This window comes from Amblyomma maculatum, unplaced genomic scaffold, assembly GCF_055883805.1.
Source record: "Amblyomma maculatum isolate TAMU_Amacu unplaced genomic scaffold, ASM5588380v1 scaffold_15, whole genome shotgun sequence".
NCBI classification, from domain to species: domain Eukaryota; kingdom Metazoa; phylum Arthropoda; class Arachnida; order Ixodida; family Ixodidae; genus Amblyomma; species Amblyomma maculatum.
The window spans coordinates 7,247,776-7,263,332 of NW_028146740.1; the positions used below are offsets into that span (position 1 = coordinate 7,247,776).

Consider the following 15,557-nt stretch of genomic DNA (forward strand, 5'->3'; position numbering starts at 1 on the left):
ATGAGAGGGTTGCAGGCATCGTAATTAGGCTTAATAAGCGGTATAAACTGAAGGTTGTACAGGCCTATGCACCTACATGTAGTTATGATGACCAAGCAGTTGAAAGCTTCTATGAAGATGTAGAATCGGCAATGCGAAATGTAAAGACGCAGTATACTGTACTAATGGGCGACTTCAATGCCAAGGTAGGGAAAAAACAGGCAGGAGACAAGGCAGTAGGTGACTATGGCATTGGTTCTAGGAATAGCAGGGGGGAGTTACTAGTTGAGTTTGCAGAGCGCAATAACTTACGAATCATGAATACCTTCTTCAGCAAACGAAAGAACCGGAAATGGACATGGAAAAGTCCTAACGGAGAGACTAAAAATGAAATCGACTTCATAATGTGTTCAACCCCCGCCATTGTGCAGGATGTAGAGGTAATCGGGAAAGTTCGATGTAGTGACCACAGGATGGTGAGGTCCCGAATTAGCCTAAATCTGAAGAAGGAACGCAATAGATTAGTAAGAAAGAAACCCATCAACGAATTAGCGGTGAGGGGGAGGGCAGAAGAGTTCAGGATCTCGCTAAAGAATAGGTATTCAGCTCTAACTGAGGATGGCGACATTACCCTAGAGGCAATGAACAATAATTTCAGAGATATCATTACTGAGTGCGCGGTAGAAGTACGCGGTAGGATAGTTAGAGAGGATACCGGTAAGCTGTCTAAGGAGACGAAAGATTTGATTAAGAAACGGCAGAGTATGAAAGCTTCCAATCCAACAGACCAGATCGAATTGGCCGAGATATCAAAGCTAATCAATAAGCGCAAGGTGGCCGATATAAGGAAGTATAACATGGAGAAAATTGAGCATGCTGTAAAGAACGGGGGAAGCCTTAAAGCGGTAAAGAAGAAATTGGGCATAGGCAAAAACCAGATGTATGCGATAAGGGACAAGGCGGGCAACATCATCACTAATATGGACAAGATAGTCAAAGTAGCCGAGGAGTTCTATACAGATCTCTACAGTAGCCAAAGTAGTCAGGACCGTAATGAGATTAGCGGTAGAGAAAAACAGTCAGACGTTCCACCAGTAACGAAGGACGAGGTCAAGAAAGCACTAGAAACTATGAAAAGGGGGAAATCAGCTGGAGAGGATCAGATAACTACAGATTTGCTGAAGGACGGGGGGGATATCGTGCTAGAAAAACTGGCCACCCTGTATACGCAGTGCCTGGTGTCATCGACGATACCAGAAGCATGGAAGAATGCAAACATTATCCTCATTCACAAGAAAGGGGACTCTAAGGACCTTAAAAATTACAGACCAATCAGCTTACTGTCTGTTATGTATAAGGTATTTACTAAGGTAATCGCTAATAGAATCAGGACAACCTTAGACTGCAATCAAGCAAAGGATCAAGCAGGGTTTCGGAAACGGTACTCTACTATCGATCATATCCATACCATCAATCAGGTGATAGAAAAATGCTCGGAATATAACCAGCCCTTATACATAGCATTCATTGATTACGAAAAAGCATTTGACTCAGTTGAAACCTCGGCGGTGATGCAGGCATTGCGAAATCAGGGGGTAGACGAGCCGTACGTGAAAGTGCTGGAAGATATATATAGTGGCTGCACAGCAACCATAGTTCTACATAAAGAAAGCAACAAAATTCCCATAAAGAAAGGTGTTAGGCAAGGAGACACAATCTCCCCAGTACTATTCACAGCTTGTTTAGAGGAAGTATTCAGAGACTTGGAATGGGAGCAGTTAGGGATAAGGGTAGATGGAGAATACCTCAGTAATCTGCGATTTGCTGATGACATTGCCTTGCTAAGCAACTCGGGGGATGAACTGCAAATAATGATTGATGACCTAGACAGAAAAAGTAGAAAGGTAGGCTTGAAAATCAATATGCAGAAGACTAAGGTAATGTTCAACAGCCTCGGGAAGGAACATCAGTTTACATTAGGTAGCGAAATACTGGAAATAGTAGGCGAATATGTCTACTTAGGACAGATAGTAACCGCAGATCCGGACCATGAAAAGGAAATATCAAGAAGAATAAGATTGGGATGGAGCGCATTTGGCAAGCACTCACAGATTATGACTAGCAGCTTACCGGTATCGCTCAAGAGGAAAGTATACAACAGTTGCATCTTGCCTGTACTCACCTATGGGGCTGAAACGTGGAGGCTAACCAAGAGACTTCTACTTAAGTTGAGGACAACCCAGAGGGCTATGGAACGAAAAATGGTAGGGGTAACATTAAGAGATAGAAAGCGTGCAGAGTGGGTCAGAGAAAAAACTCAAGTTACCGACATTCTAGTGGAAATTAAGAAGAAGAAATGGACATGGGCAGGACATGTAGTGCGAAGAGAGGATAACCGATGGTCGCTTAGGGTAACAAACTGGATCCCAAGGGAAGGAAAGCGTAGCAGGGGGAGGCAGAAAGTTAGGTGGGCGGATGAGATTAAGAAGTTCGCAGGGGTCAAGTGGATGCAGCTAGCACAGAACCGGGTTAAGTGGAGAAATATGGGAGAGGCCTTCGCCCTGCAGTGGGTATAATCAGGCTGATGATGATGATAATCTCTTCGGTTTACCGTGGGTTTGCTTAGGGTTATGTTATAGGTTAACTTTATTATGAGGTTGTTTAAATTCAGAGGTTACCATTTAACCATAAAAAAAAATGGACAATTACATTCGTAGGTTCATAGCAGTTACCGCGCAAATCTTAGGCACTTAATACTAAGTATGCTTCAAACAGGCAATCAGCGCCTACCAGTTCACAAATTCAAGCATAAGTTCATGACAACTCGCGATCAACTACAGAGTGTGCCATACCCGCCGCGGCTCAATTAGTGCGCGGTTAAAGCTTTATTTCAAAATATGTATAAATAACAGTTAATTTCACCTTCTGTTGCGCAATGTATAATTCTATCAGCAGGCTCAAATGATATAGTGTCAATATATATCATGCAAGCGGTATAACTCAATGTTGCATAAAAATAGCTGTTTCAATGATACAAATTTTCCTTTTTTCTCCTGCTAAGCCGACTGCCTCATGGAACGTAGAGGATAGTAGAGGGGAAACCTGCTGTATTGCAGGAGACTTTACTTTGATATGCACAATGTTATTTAATGATATATTATAGCAGCAGTGAATACGCGGCTGGGGAAAAGGGGATTCGAGAAACTTTATATATATTCTGGCATTTCATACCATATTTCTGCGTGTGAGGCTGACGTTGAAGAATTTAACACAATGTAGGCCACCACTGGTGCAGAAGCCAATCGATCTTCGTCATGTTGCGCGGGATTCTCAAAACGCAATCCCTTTGAATTTTCTCAAAAGAACCGAAGGTTACTTCTTGCACAATGCTTGTGTTCGCAGGAAGTTACGTTCGACAGGCGAATCGTCCGGGCGATCGGCTCTTTACGTGCCTTTCATTTTTATTTGAAAACTATCAGGACCACATTTGTATTCTGGACAAAGACAGTCGGCCTCGGCATATTGATTTATCAGGAATAAATTTGCTTTCCTAATCCCCGTGTTTTAACTGAGGCGGGCAAATATTTGTCCCAAGCTGTTCCATTTACCCTCATGTCGGCAATATACCCGAGTTTCGTCTATCGAGAGTGCAGCATATATGTATATATGCGAAGCGTTACAGCACATTTGGTCCAAAAGCCACCTCTCTAACCCGGTTTTCGCTTGAGTATCGTCGAGTTTTGTCTGAAATATTCGGAATGTGGTAGTAAATATGGAGATGCGGTCCAGGTTCCCACCGGGATCTGTGACAGATACTGCGCCTTTACTTTCCTATAACCAATTTACAATTAACTGCGGTTGTCCACCGAAATAGAGAGATAGAGAAGAATGAGAAGGCGTTGTATCCCGTCGAATGTTAAGGGGAAGCTTGAGCGTCCCCCTAATTTTTATTTCCTTCTTTCAATTATTATTAACTATTCCATCGTACCACTGTGTAAGGTCGTGGAACAATTTACTCTGTGCGACTGCAGACGCGCTTAAGTGCGTGCGTGCGTACGTGCATGCGTCACACACGGCTTCGTGCCGATGTCGGGATAGACTATTAACTCAATAATCTCGGACATCTTGTTCATCCTAAAGTTATAGCTAATTAACGTATGCGCGAAACTTCTGATAAAGCGTAGTGCACACAGGTGCCAACTTTCCCACATCTTTGTTCCCTGATTGTTTATTGATCCAGCCTCCCAATGATACGACCCTGCATGGCTTAGCACGTGTTTTCTTGTGTATTCCTCTTGCAAAGTCAATCTACTTTGATTATATTTTCACTATAGCTAGGTGGTAGCGCCTATTTGGGTTCCGCTTTGTCTTCATTATGCCCTTTGTTGTGCGCTATTTGGTATCCGAGTTAGTGGATCACATAGGTTACGTTGGGCGGCCTTAACTTTTATACTGGCTTGGAAGTAGAAGGCAGATGTTTGTAGTGCATGGTCAGGGGAAACAGGCGCACGTGTTCGCATAGTTAGAGGAGATGTTTGTAGACGGAGCATGGATAGCCATAGCAGTATCTAATCTCTGCGAAGCGCTCTGCTATTCTGCGCCCCTATACATATGTGCCAAAGGTATGCGAAGTGGGAGACGCCTGTTGCACCCAATCTCCCGCATTCTGTAAGAGACTTTCGATGGCGCGCTGAGTGTGGCGTATTCGATACCCACCAAATTAAGACAGGCTTTACAGCTGGCATATTGATCCGCACTGTATCAACTTTGGTCAGGTCGAGTCTCACACACGTGTCCTTAAGGACTGCGTCGCAGCTTGGACATTCCGCTGCCTAGCGCCGTGAGCTTTTTCGTCGCACAGTGGAAGGCCGCGCGAAGCGTTCGAACAACGTGTAGTGAAGTCCGTGGGATTGATCATTTGGCAGAATGGGAACGCGGTCGATCGTATTCTTTCGGTGACCCCGTTGTCTACTGTTCCCCATGCTAGTGCGTCTCACCTAGATATAGCCAGCTGTTAGCTCTTGGAGAGCAAAGCTTTATCCGGCGGTTGTTGACGCGGCACATCCACCTCAGGAAGGTCACTTGTATATCGAAGTGATTTGAACTCGGTTCTTGTCTTGAAAGACGCAAGCCTGCGGCTCACGCGTATATGTGTGAGCACAAAGGATCGAGCAATCAACTGTCTGGAAATTTGTTAGGTGGTCAGAGCTCCCGAGGGAGTCCTGTTGCAGCTGCGCATTATTGATATACAACGTGTGACCAGAAACTCACTGCATTATATATTTCTTGCCGCTACCTTATATGTTCGGTACTGTTTGCTGTTTTACTGAAACATTATGGGCCCAGTGTGCTTTTCCATTTCCATGTTTATCAATAAGATTTCTTTGGTTCCCTGCTATGTAAATGGTTGAAGTTCATGCTTATGACGTCATGATCGTTTCTACTCTGTTATCCTGGTACTTTTCAAGCAGAAGTCTTAAGTTTCTGGACCTATGCAGCATTCCTTCCATATTCTACAAGCGATCTCTCGGCTTAGTACGTACGACAGATAATTCGCTTTAATCACTTCCGATACATGTTCACGCCTTAAAACTAAAAGTTCTCCATATTAGTCTGCAAGCCACAACAAAAACCCGAAATTGCGGTAGCTGCTTCAGGAAAGAATTCTTTTCAATTAGCTCTTTTATTGCGCGTACCTCGTGTAGCTCTCAATAAATATTCTTAATTTTCAATCACTCTATATAACATAGGGGTCTCAAACTCATATTGATATGCAGGATGCGTTGAGAAAATGTCTCTCGCGGACCAGGAGTGGACATTAACAAGCAAGAAAATATAGAAGCCATAATTCAAAACAATGTGTAAAACAAAAGCGAAATACTAATAAAATAAATAAAAATCAACTGTTTCGTTCCCATGAAACCACACCCATTATTTGAGCAAAAAGAAAAAAGGAAAAAAAAACACAGAAAAAGCGGAGCATCTTCAATTTTTTGTGTCCAAACGCGCCGGAGGAGCGCGTTACTTCAGGATGGCTTGGTGGAGTTACTGAAAGGATACAGCGGTTGAAAACTACTACAATCACTTGTCCTGACAATATATAAATGCGAATGAAAAAGAGGTCTGGTTGTCCAGCGCCTAGTTATTGAAGGTAACAAAGTTGACTGTCTTGTAATTTTAACTAATAACGCGCAACTTTGGAAAACGCGCTTACATTTCCAACATTTCGTTCGCACGTACAGCGTCCTCGCGCGCTCGAGATCGTCTCTTGGTCGCGCTCTACACTTCTGCAATGAACTTGAAAGCACGCACGCACCCACGAGCACAAGCTGCCGAGTCTTCCAAGAACTGTTGACAAGAAGCGGGGGAGGAGAGAGGGGTAGTTTCCGGTCCATTGTAGAATCGGACCGCTCGCTGCGAAAATGCGCCCCTCCGATACAGTGAACTAGAATATTGGGTAGTGTGCTCACAGGCGCCGCTCGAGGTGTCCCCGCTGGTGTCGACGGGGAGCGGCGGTGCGCTGCGGCGCGCGGTGGCGCTGCGCGCGTCTTCACGGTAAAGCCCCTCTCTTCACGGTAGGTGCCTCGAAGCGCGCGCGCTCCACGGGTAAAAGCCAGTGCCGCGCTCGGCCGTCGTCGCAGTAGCAGCGCCGACAAATTGAAATATTACCGCGACATTTGCGTGAGTTTTGCTTAAATGGCTAAGCGGGCCTTGAATTGAACTTTACATCTGTGCTGTGCACATGTTCAAACAACGTTAATCAATTCACTTATAATTGGCTCGTTGGGACGTTCACGTAGTGTATGACACTCATGCCTGCATTGTTTCGCTGGAAAGAAATTATAATGCTCTGCATATTCGGGGGTTATACAGCTCTTTCCATTAATGCTTAACGTCAATAGTAATAGCATGGGATTCATGCCAGGGATAAACGAGGAATGAAGGAGTGTCGGCAGCAACAACTGTTTATATTCACAAACACCCAAGCTGCAACAAAGGGACATGGAGATGACAGGTAGAATATGAATGCATGTAATTCTGACAAAGTAAAAACGACCCAGACGGCCACTGACGTCCGACGGACAACCGAACTCGGCCGCAACTCGGCGGCCGATTTCGGACGTCCGCCGGAATTCCAGCGTACGTACGAAAGCGGATGGTCGAATCCGTTCGCCCAGCGGACAGCCGCCGTACGTCCGCCACTGGATTTGCTTTTACACAGCTATGAAATAGTTTGTAGTCGTCGTGCTCGTCTGAACTGCGTATAAATCAGTAATACCGTCAAGTCTGCATTATATGATGCCAGAGCGAATCGATGCGATAGAAAGCGTTTCCATTAAACAGTTTTTTTTTATTTTCTGCATGTTTCATCGTTGAATTCTTCCATCGAAAATTTTTGTTTAAAAGTTAAATGACCATTAAACATTTTTCTATCATGATGCTTCGGTGAAATTTTAATCAGTAGCTGAAGAGACGCAGCAAGCAGCAAGCTCAAAAAGAACGAAACCGAACCTATCCTTACAAAAATCTGAAATGAGCCAATCCAATCCACCTGACAAGTTGAAGTTTAGTCATGGAAGATGGCTTCACGTTTCCGTGTTCTGCATTTTCTGCGCAGTTACAAATACCTACGGCTGTAATGCACTGCTAGCATTGTTTTTGCTGTGGCTTGGTGCGGCTGGCACACTTTGTTCACCCGCCGATTCCAAAGTAAGTATTTCACCGAACTTTGGTTTCTTTAGTGGAACTTCTCGATGCACCGATGGTGCTGCGCTTTTGGGTAAGGAAACAGCTCTGTACAGCAGCCGAACGGTCGAGTGTTTTGGGCGAGACTGACAGGATGGCTCCGCGCCGACTAACTAAAGTGCAGCCTCAAGTTTGAGGGCCATCTTTCTCGGCATTACTGGACGCTGCGCCAGTAAGCCGCGCAACTTCTTGATAAAGGAGTGCCTGCCCGAGCTTTAAAGGAGTTGTTAACCATGCGCAACGTACTGAGTTGTAAAAACTATACGAGAAAACTTTTGCACTCCTCGAGCCTATCGTGCGACATGCCTACACTTGTGAAAACGTCGCGACTTTTTTTTTTTTTTTTTAATGGACAGCCGCTGATCTTTCTCTCTCGAGCTTTACGGCAACTACAGTTTCTAGAAGGAACGGCTGTAGCTACTAAATAACTAAAGGTTTAGTACTCTCCTTCAGCTTTGACAAACCAGGACAGCACCTTGCGCATGTTGGTTATGCATGTGGGACCGGACCGCGCAGAACAACCGGACAAGGAGGAGAAAAAAAAAAGAAAAAAAGTCAGCACTTGTCTTTTTCTTGACCCGTTGTTCTGCGCTGTTCTGGCACGAATTCGACATACCGCCGCCGCGATACAGTTGGGCTGTGAGCTCTAGTGCCTGCAACGCCTTCTTTTATGCAAAACAGGCATACTGGGAGGCCATGCAAGCCGCGGGCTCAAAAAAAAAAAAAAAAAAAAGAGCACGAGTTGAGCAAAAGTGAGATGAAAACAAAATTGTTGTTGCTTTGTCCTTACAGATATTCAAAGGCTCCTCAGAACTTCACTGCATTATTGACAGCGAGATAATGCTAAAGCTACACTAGAGCCATGCAGCACCTTATAGTGCATGATACTGAGCTTATGTCTCGCACTGAAAGCTCTTACCATGTTCTACCTCTGTCACACGGACACGGCTGAACTCCTTTCAACTCCCTTCAACCAAGGTAGCCATTACCTCGAGGGAGATAAATTATCCCTGTCACACGGCCGACTCGGAACTACCTTGAACTTCCTTGGACTAAAGGAGCGCAAGGGAGTCGCAGGGAGTTTCGCCTTAAAGGAGTTGTCTCCGTGTCACACGGCTTGCAACGAGCTTCTCAGAGCAGCCAACAGGGGGCCATTAGGCGCTGTTTATTTTGCACAAAGATATAAAAAATAATGTCTAAAACAAACTGAAATACCTGTACTTTTGAGTCAAGTTGTCAATTTTGGCTTGAACCTGCTTCCGCGTCCTAACTATTCCGTTTGCACAGAGCGCGTGAACGATTGCGTCATACACTTTGGCATTGTGCTTTTCGCCCCTGAGTCCAAATTGTCTTCCCATAGCCGTATCAGTTCCCACGTCTCCGCTTCATTCCAAGTCGTTCTTGGCTGGAGCGCTTCGCTACTGAAGGCTGCGAGGGTGGTACATGTGCGTCGTCCATCGAAGTGCTGCACGGCTACACGTGAGATGCTCGAGCGCGCCAGACCAAAACCGAAACAACGCGTCAAGCACGGAGGAAGAGAAGTGATGCAAGCGCCGTCAAGCGCCTAGTTGGAGAGTATGGTACAGTCGCGACAATTAAACGCAACTAACCGAGTTAGAATACAATTTTATGCAATAGAAACTAATATATTTAGGAGTAAAAATTACATTGTTGAAGAAATGTGTTATTTAATGACTCGGACATTGGAAACGAGAGTACTCCCTTCGCCCATCAATGGAGATCGTCGATTTCCTTTGCTTCAGAACTCCATTTAACTTCCTTCCATAATGGACTGCCGTGTCACCTTTAAACCCATGCTTGTTAATACAGTGATAGCCATAAATTGAATCTAGGGCATCATGCTCACATACAAGGCTTCTGATTACCGCTGGTCACATGATGTGGGCTATAGCAGAAACCTGTACCTGGTCATCTTACAAGCATTTGTGCAATTGATGCTTTTAATGTGTCGTAAAAGTTTTTGTGTTCTGTTTCTGTATGGGAATGCTTTCCTTATTGAAGGCTAACATTTGGCTTGCAACAGCAAAACCTCTACCTAGTCATCCTAAAAACAGCACCGCAGTTAGTGCTTTTAGTGTGTTGTAAAAGTATTTGTGTTCCGATTCTGTATGGCAATGCTTTTCTCGTTCAAGACTAGCATGAGGCTTCCAAAAATTTTTCAGATGCCATTTGCTGTAGCCGATTTCGTAGGCCAACAGGAAGCAGCACTTTGAACATGGAAAACTGCCATCCACGGGGGAAAAACTGCAACATCCCTTTGCATTCTCATTTCTTTGGTATGGCTAAAAGTGAGTATTGTATCATTATCTATATTATTAATATTGAATCATGATTGTCAGTGTTGAAGTTGTTTGAGCGTGATGATTTTAAACACACAGGACATCCCTTCGACATTAAGGTTTTAGCTTGTTTACATGTAGGATGTAGAGCTGGTTTCAACAAACTTTATGCAGCAAATTCTTTTTACATTGTCCACCATGTTACTTTTTGTCATTGTCCATTGATGTAAATAACCAGTATTTTACGTTTACACAGTCGTCCACTCTTAGCTTGAATGGGAATGTGTGGCATGCAGTTTGCAAAATAGCAATGCATCCGTCACAGCCATGCATCAAGGCTAAGTGGCTTGTGCGTAGAGGGACCAGCCGCTCCAGCTTCACGTCATCTGCCTCTTTGCTGCGGTGTGCAGACGTGCATTGAGGCAAAGTGGTTTATGTGTAGAGAAACCAGGAGCTTCTTTGTCACATCGGGCTGTTTGTTACGGTGTGCAGATGCTCATCGAGGCAAAATGGCTGATGTGTAGAGGGACCAGGAGCTGCTGCTTAACGTCCTTCTACTCTTTACTACAGTGCACAGCCGTGCATTGATGCTAAGTGGCTTGTGCATGGAGGGCCCAGGAGCTGCAGCTTCACGTCTGCCTCTTCGCTCAGGTACGCAGGTGCGTATTGAAGCAAAATGGCTTATGCATAGAGGGACCACGAGCTGCTGTGTGGCATAGTCTCTATATTTGCTATGGTGCATATCGAAGTACAATGGGGGGGGGGCTCATGTGTAAAGGTACCATGAGCTGCTGCGTCATGTCGTCTGCCTCTTTACTATGGTGCGCAGGCATGCATCAAGGCAAAGTGGCTTATGCATAGAAGGACCAGGAGCTGTTGCTGCACATCTGCTATGATGCGCAGCTGCGTATTGTGGGTGGTGGTGGAAAACATTGCCATCAGATACAAATACAGGAGATTACTCACTAGCTGACCCTGAGGGGGCCTGTCCTGACAAAAATAAGGGGGCCCTAGTTTGGGACCCCAGTGGTGGTAGAGGGACTAGAGGCTGGTATTTCACGCTGTCTGCCTCTTCGCTACGGTGCAGCTGCGATGGATGCAGTGGCATCTCAAAAAGTGCATGCCACGCACTCGCATGTTCAGCCTGAGTGGACGACTGTGTACCTGCTATAGCTTTGTTATTCATAGAATAAACCTAGGCCAAGTTGGATAAATTATAGCTCACCTCATGTGGTCAGCAAAGAAAAGCCACTCCAGAAAATCTGATGCATTTACTGTCATAGGATTCTTATTCATATGCATGCTACTGACAAGTCAGATTCTTCACCCTCAGAAATGCCAGAAAAATAACCAAGGGTGCGTCTGCAATAGTCTAGCTCGCTCTTTCTCCGCAGACTTGAGTCAGATGTGTGTTCCATTTTTGTGGGTGGGACAGGTGTGAATCTTTGATTTTAAGCTTGCAACAAGTATGTTATTGTAGTTTAAAGGCAAAACGGTACTAATAATCGCAGCCCCCCGTGGCCTTTATCTTCTTTTAATAGTGTTGCTAGACACTGAATTATTAGTTTACTCTGCACTGTTTCTGTCTAGTTAATGTGCGGAGATGTACATATATTTATATGACTTGGAGTTGTCGACTTTGCACTTAAACATTGTAGCGTTATCTGATGTGTTGCTTTCATTTCTTTAATGATTTCTGTAAGGGATTGGTGGGTATGCTAGGCACCATTATTAGTCTGCTCTTTTTGGGTCACCTGTTCAATGCCCAGCTGCGGCCGTCTCTCACTTGCCCTCGGACAGGAGGCAGAGAGATGCGCACAGAGAGGCAGCTACAGTGCTTAACGGAAACGTAGGCAGAGAGGGAAAGAAGTCCCCTCTTCCGAGGACTTTGCTGTCGCACTCGAAGACGCGGGGACAGGCAGTTTGTTCTCGTTGCTGTGTCATGTAGGGGGCTCATTTTTATTTAAGGAGCTTTACGAACAGTATACAACTAAGGGGTCCTTAGTACGCTGACTGGACCCGTCACCCGGAGGCAGCACAGCTTTGAAACGAGCACCTCTTTTGGAAGAACTGCTTATCGTTCAAAGAAAAAACACTGTCAGCTTGAAGTGTGTAAGGCCCTCCTCCTTGTTGGGGAGCCCATAAAAGTGACGATTATTCAGTGCAGGCGCGCTGAGTGGGGTCTCGTTGAGGATTCCAACCCTGGATGTCAACAATGGTGGGAGATGGCGGCATTGGAAAAGGGCAAGTGTGTAACAGGGACTGTATGATGCGGAGCGGGAGGATGTGGGTTGGCTCTTCTGATGTGGTCCGCAATGGTGCTGACTCGGACGCCAATAATTGCCCTCTAAAAAGAGCCGCCAAGGATGCAAGCTTTGGGCAACAATGGTTGCGCACGTGGGACACCGTTTTGATGGGTTCTAATTTTTTTCTTCTTTTTTTTTCCTAGGGGAGAGAGTTTGGCATGTGACCTAGTGAGCCAATCATTTCGAGGTCCATTCTCTAAATTCCGTTTGTTGTGAAACGAATTTGTTGTCCCTTTTGCATTGCTTCTATTAGGGAGAGGGTGAAGAACTTACGAAAGTGGAAAGATATGCCAAAATGTTTGTTAGCCAGTCATGTGTGAGTTCGTTGTCATTGGGGATGAGAAATGTGGGCGGAGTCCCGAAGTTAATGAAACGGCCCCGCGGCCTGGAGAACTCGTTCTGAGCTAGATTTTGATCTCTTTCCTCTTCGGCATAGATCATGGTCATTGTTTCACCTGTTGTAAATACGTACATTCATGTATAAAATTTTCAGTTCATCTTCCTCTCCGTGTGCAAGTTGTTGTGGCCAGATGCAGTAAATTCACTATTTTCATTGCTATATAACGTGCCTTTCTGAAGATGGTGAGCTCTTTTGTCCAATCCTGTAAAAAAGCAGCAAAGCGCTCCCAAATCTTCCACAAAACTGTGTGATATCTTTAATACTAACTGCGGCTTGGTGTCACTCAAAACATGTAGTTGAGGTAGATTTCTTCCCCTCCCCCTCTTTTTGTTCGTTCAAATGAGGACCAGCGGACACTAACTCTTGCTTTTGTAATGCCCTAGGCCCCGCCTTAAGGCAGTACTCCAATGTCAATACCATTTTTATAGCTATGGCTGTCCAACAGCACTAATGTCTTTTATACATTTCTTTTACTAATCTCTTACCCAAGTGGTGGCTTATACTGTGGGGGCGAAAGTCTCTGGACAGTATGTCTAGATTTTGGACTAGAATCGCGATGTAAACAAATTGTGACCTTATTTCTCTTGCACACTTGAAAGAACTAATGTTCAACTTTCACATCGACATATTTGGTCCGAGTTTCCTGGTCGATGTGAAACTTATGTGCTTTGATTGCAGTTTATGTAGTCCACACACTTGTCCCCGATATTACATAGGGGCAGATTAGGCGCCTTTACAAGGGCAGTTTCTTTGGTGCCCACTACCTTCCCCATAAAAAAGCTACAATGTTTCTTGTGAACAGCTGGCTGCATTTATAAATACTATTATTTTTTTTTGTAATTTGTTGTGCGTAGTTGAGAAATCCATGACATACATGCACAGCTGGTTGCCAGAATTATGCAACCATATTTCAGTAACTAACATCCATGCTGCATGCTGCCGGTAATACATCAAGAGCTTGTGGTTGTCAGCTTTTTGTGTTTTGTGTAACTATAAGCCTTGCTATTGTAATGTCACATATAGCGCTGTGGGTAAACAAATAACTTTACTTTACTCTTGTAGAAGCATGAACACTGCGCAATCACTGCGGCGGGCTATGCTTCCACATTGGGCTTTAGCCACATGTCAAATGTGTATCTTTATTCTGCTGCAGCCGCTTGCCTGTTATCAGATAAGTTTCTTCGTCGCAGCTGCTCTAAGGAGACGCTTTCTAGACGCTTGTAGCCTAGATGTTGATGTCGATATACCCCCGACACGTCCAGGGAATGTCTTCGGTAGAGGGTACATGGAAACCAGCGAAATGTGCAGTTTACAGAACAAAAAGGTAACAATTTTAAATGATGTTATTATTGATCACTTCTTTTCAGAGCAGGAACAATGACTTTAGAAATCTGCCTGTTAAACCGCCCAAAATGCAGGTTTCTGCCGCCAATGCGTACCTGTGTAATACTGCAATGCTCTGGCTGTGCTTTATGTTCATATACAGCATCCTTTATGCTTAGTTTCTCTGCATGTGCACTCCATGTCTTGGGCATTGCTGAGGGCGCATAGCAGCAAGCATAACATGCCATGTTTGGTCAGGGTGGCATGTTCAAAAAGACGACATAAAAACATTAAAATACTGAATGCCAGGTTCTGGTCAAACTACGTTTGTATCTTTTGTTATTCTGCATGGGTTTTGCTGCAGTTATATGACCTTTCTATATAGTATGTGACAGTTCTGAATGGAGATGCATGCGTACAGTGCCATCTGGAAAAAGCAATTGAGAGAAACTGGCAGTTGCCCTTGGAGATGTGTAATCAAAGTTCAGCACAGATAACTTGAATTTCATTTTCCCTTCTATTGCAGGAGGAGCCCAGCCTGCTCTTTCCATCTTAGGCCTGAAAGACCAGCAACAGCTGATCGAGAAAATGCACAGGATAGTAACTGCTCCTGGAATCCCGGCCTGCGGAGGCCGCCCAGAACTCGATCCTCGCTAATTCCGAAATATTAGGTTTCAATAAATACCTTTTCCTCCACCACCTCCCCAAGGGAAGAGCTGTCACGGCCAAGGATAATTAAAAAAAATTATTCAAGTAGATTCTTAATACTTCAGTTGGCCTGCATTTTACCATGCCATTCCTTAACATCGATATTTTTTTAGTGTAGACTATTTATGCATGCAGTTTTTGCAATAAAGCAAAAAAAAAAAAATGCTTTACAACCTCGCATGCTGGTATGCCTATGCACTTAGCATGTTTTCAGGAATGGTGCATTTGTGTAAAGCTCAGCTAGCATATGTGCCTCTTTGATGGAAGTTTTAATTGCACACTACTGTTCAGTGCTTTGTGTGTGAAAGTAAAGCAGACAACAGGAAACTTGAACCTGTTTCATATTCTATTGTCTGCTTTACTCTCACGACAAAGGCATTGAGCACTAGTATGTGACTGAAATTTCCATGGCACATGCTTGCTGAGCTTTACACGAATGTTATTTGCAAGTTTTTACACCAATAGCGGGCCCTGCAAGCATGTTCCGGGAAACGTCCGAATGTCCGCCTCCGGCTGCCCGTCGGACGTCCGTGGGACGCGATCCGGATCCACGAACGATAGTCCGACGGACGTCCGCTGTACGTATATCGAACATAACCGGACTTCCGTCGGATGTCCGAAGGTCCGAAAACGGACGTCCTTCGGTCGACCGACGGACGTCTATGGCCGTCTGGGGAAGATGCATTATTTACAATTCGCGTTTTTCGCAGAGCAGGAGGCGCACCACAAGGTTTTCAAACAGCATTAGTTATTTGGAGAGACATAAAGTCACTGCTTTATGAAACATATTGTAAC

General features: G+C 44.7%; 1 long non-coding RNA gene across 7 annotated transcripts; it reads left to right on the plus strand.

The window, feature by feature from the left end:
• Positions 1 to 7,526: 7,526 nt before the first annotated feature.
• LOC146171998 (uncharacterized) lies at positions 7,527 to 15,035 on the plus strand. Of its 7 annotated transcripts, none has more exons than XR_014702719.1 (4): positions 7,527 to 7,689; positions 9,086 to 10,034; positions 10,596 to 10,676; positions 14,581 to 15,035. It is a non-coding gene; the product is annotated as an uncharacterized LOC146171998 (long non-coding RNA). The 7 variants fall into 7 exon arrangements; XR_014702722.1 differs by having other exon boundaries at positions 9,909 to 10,034; positions 10,518 to 10,676; XR_014702720.1 differs by having other exon boundaries at positions 9,909 to 10,034.
• Positions 15,036 to 15,557: the final 522 nt, after the last annotated feature.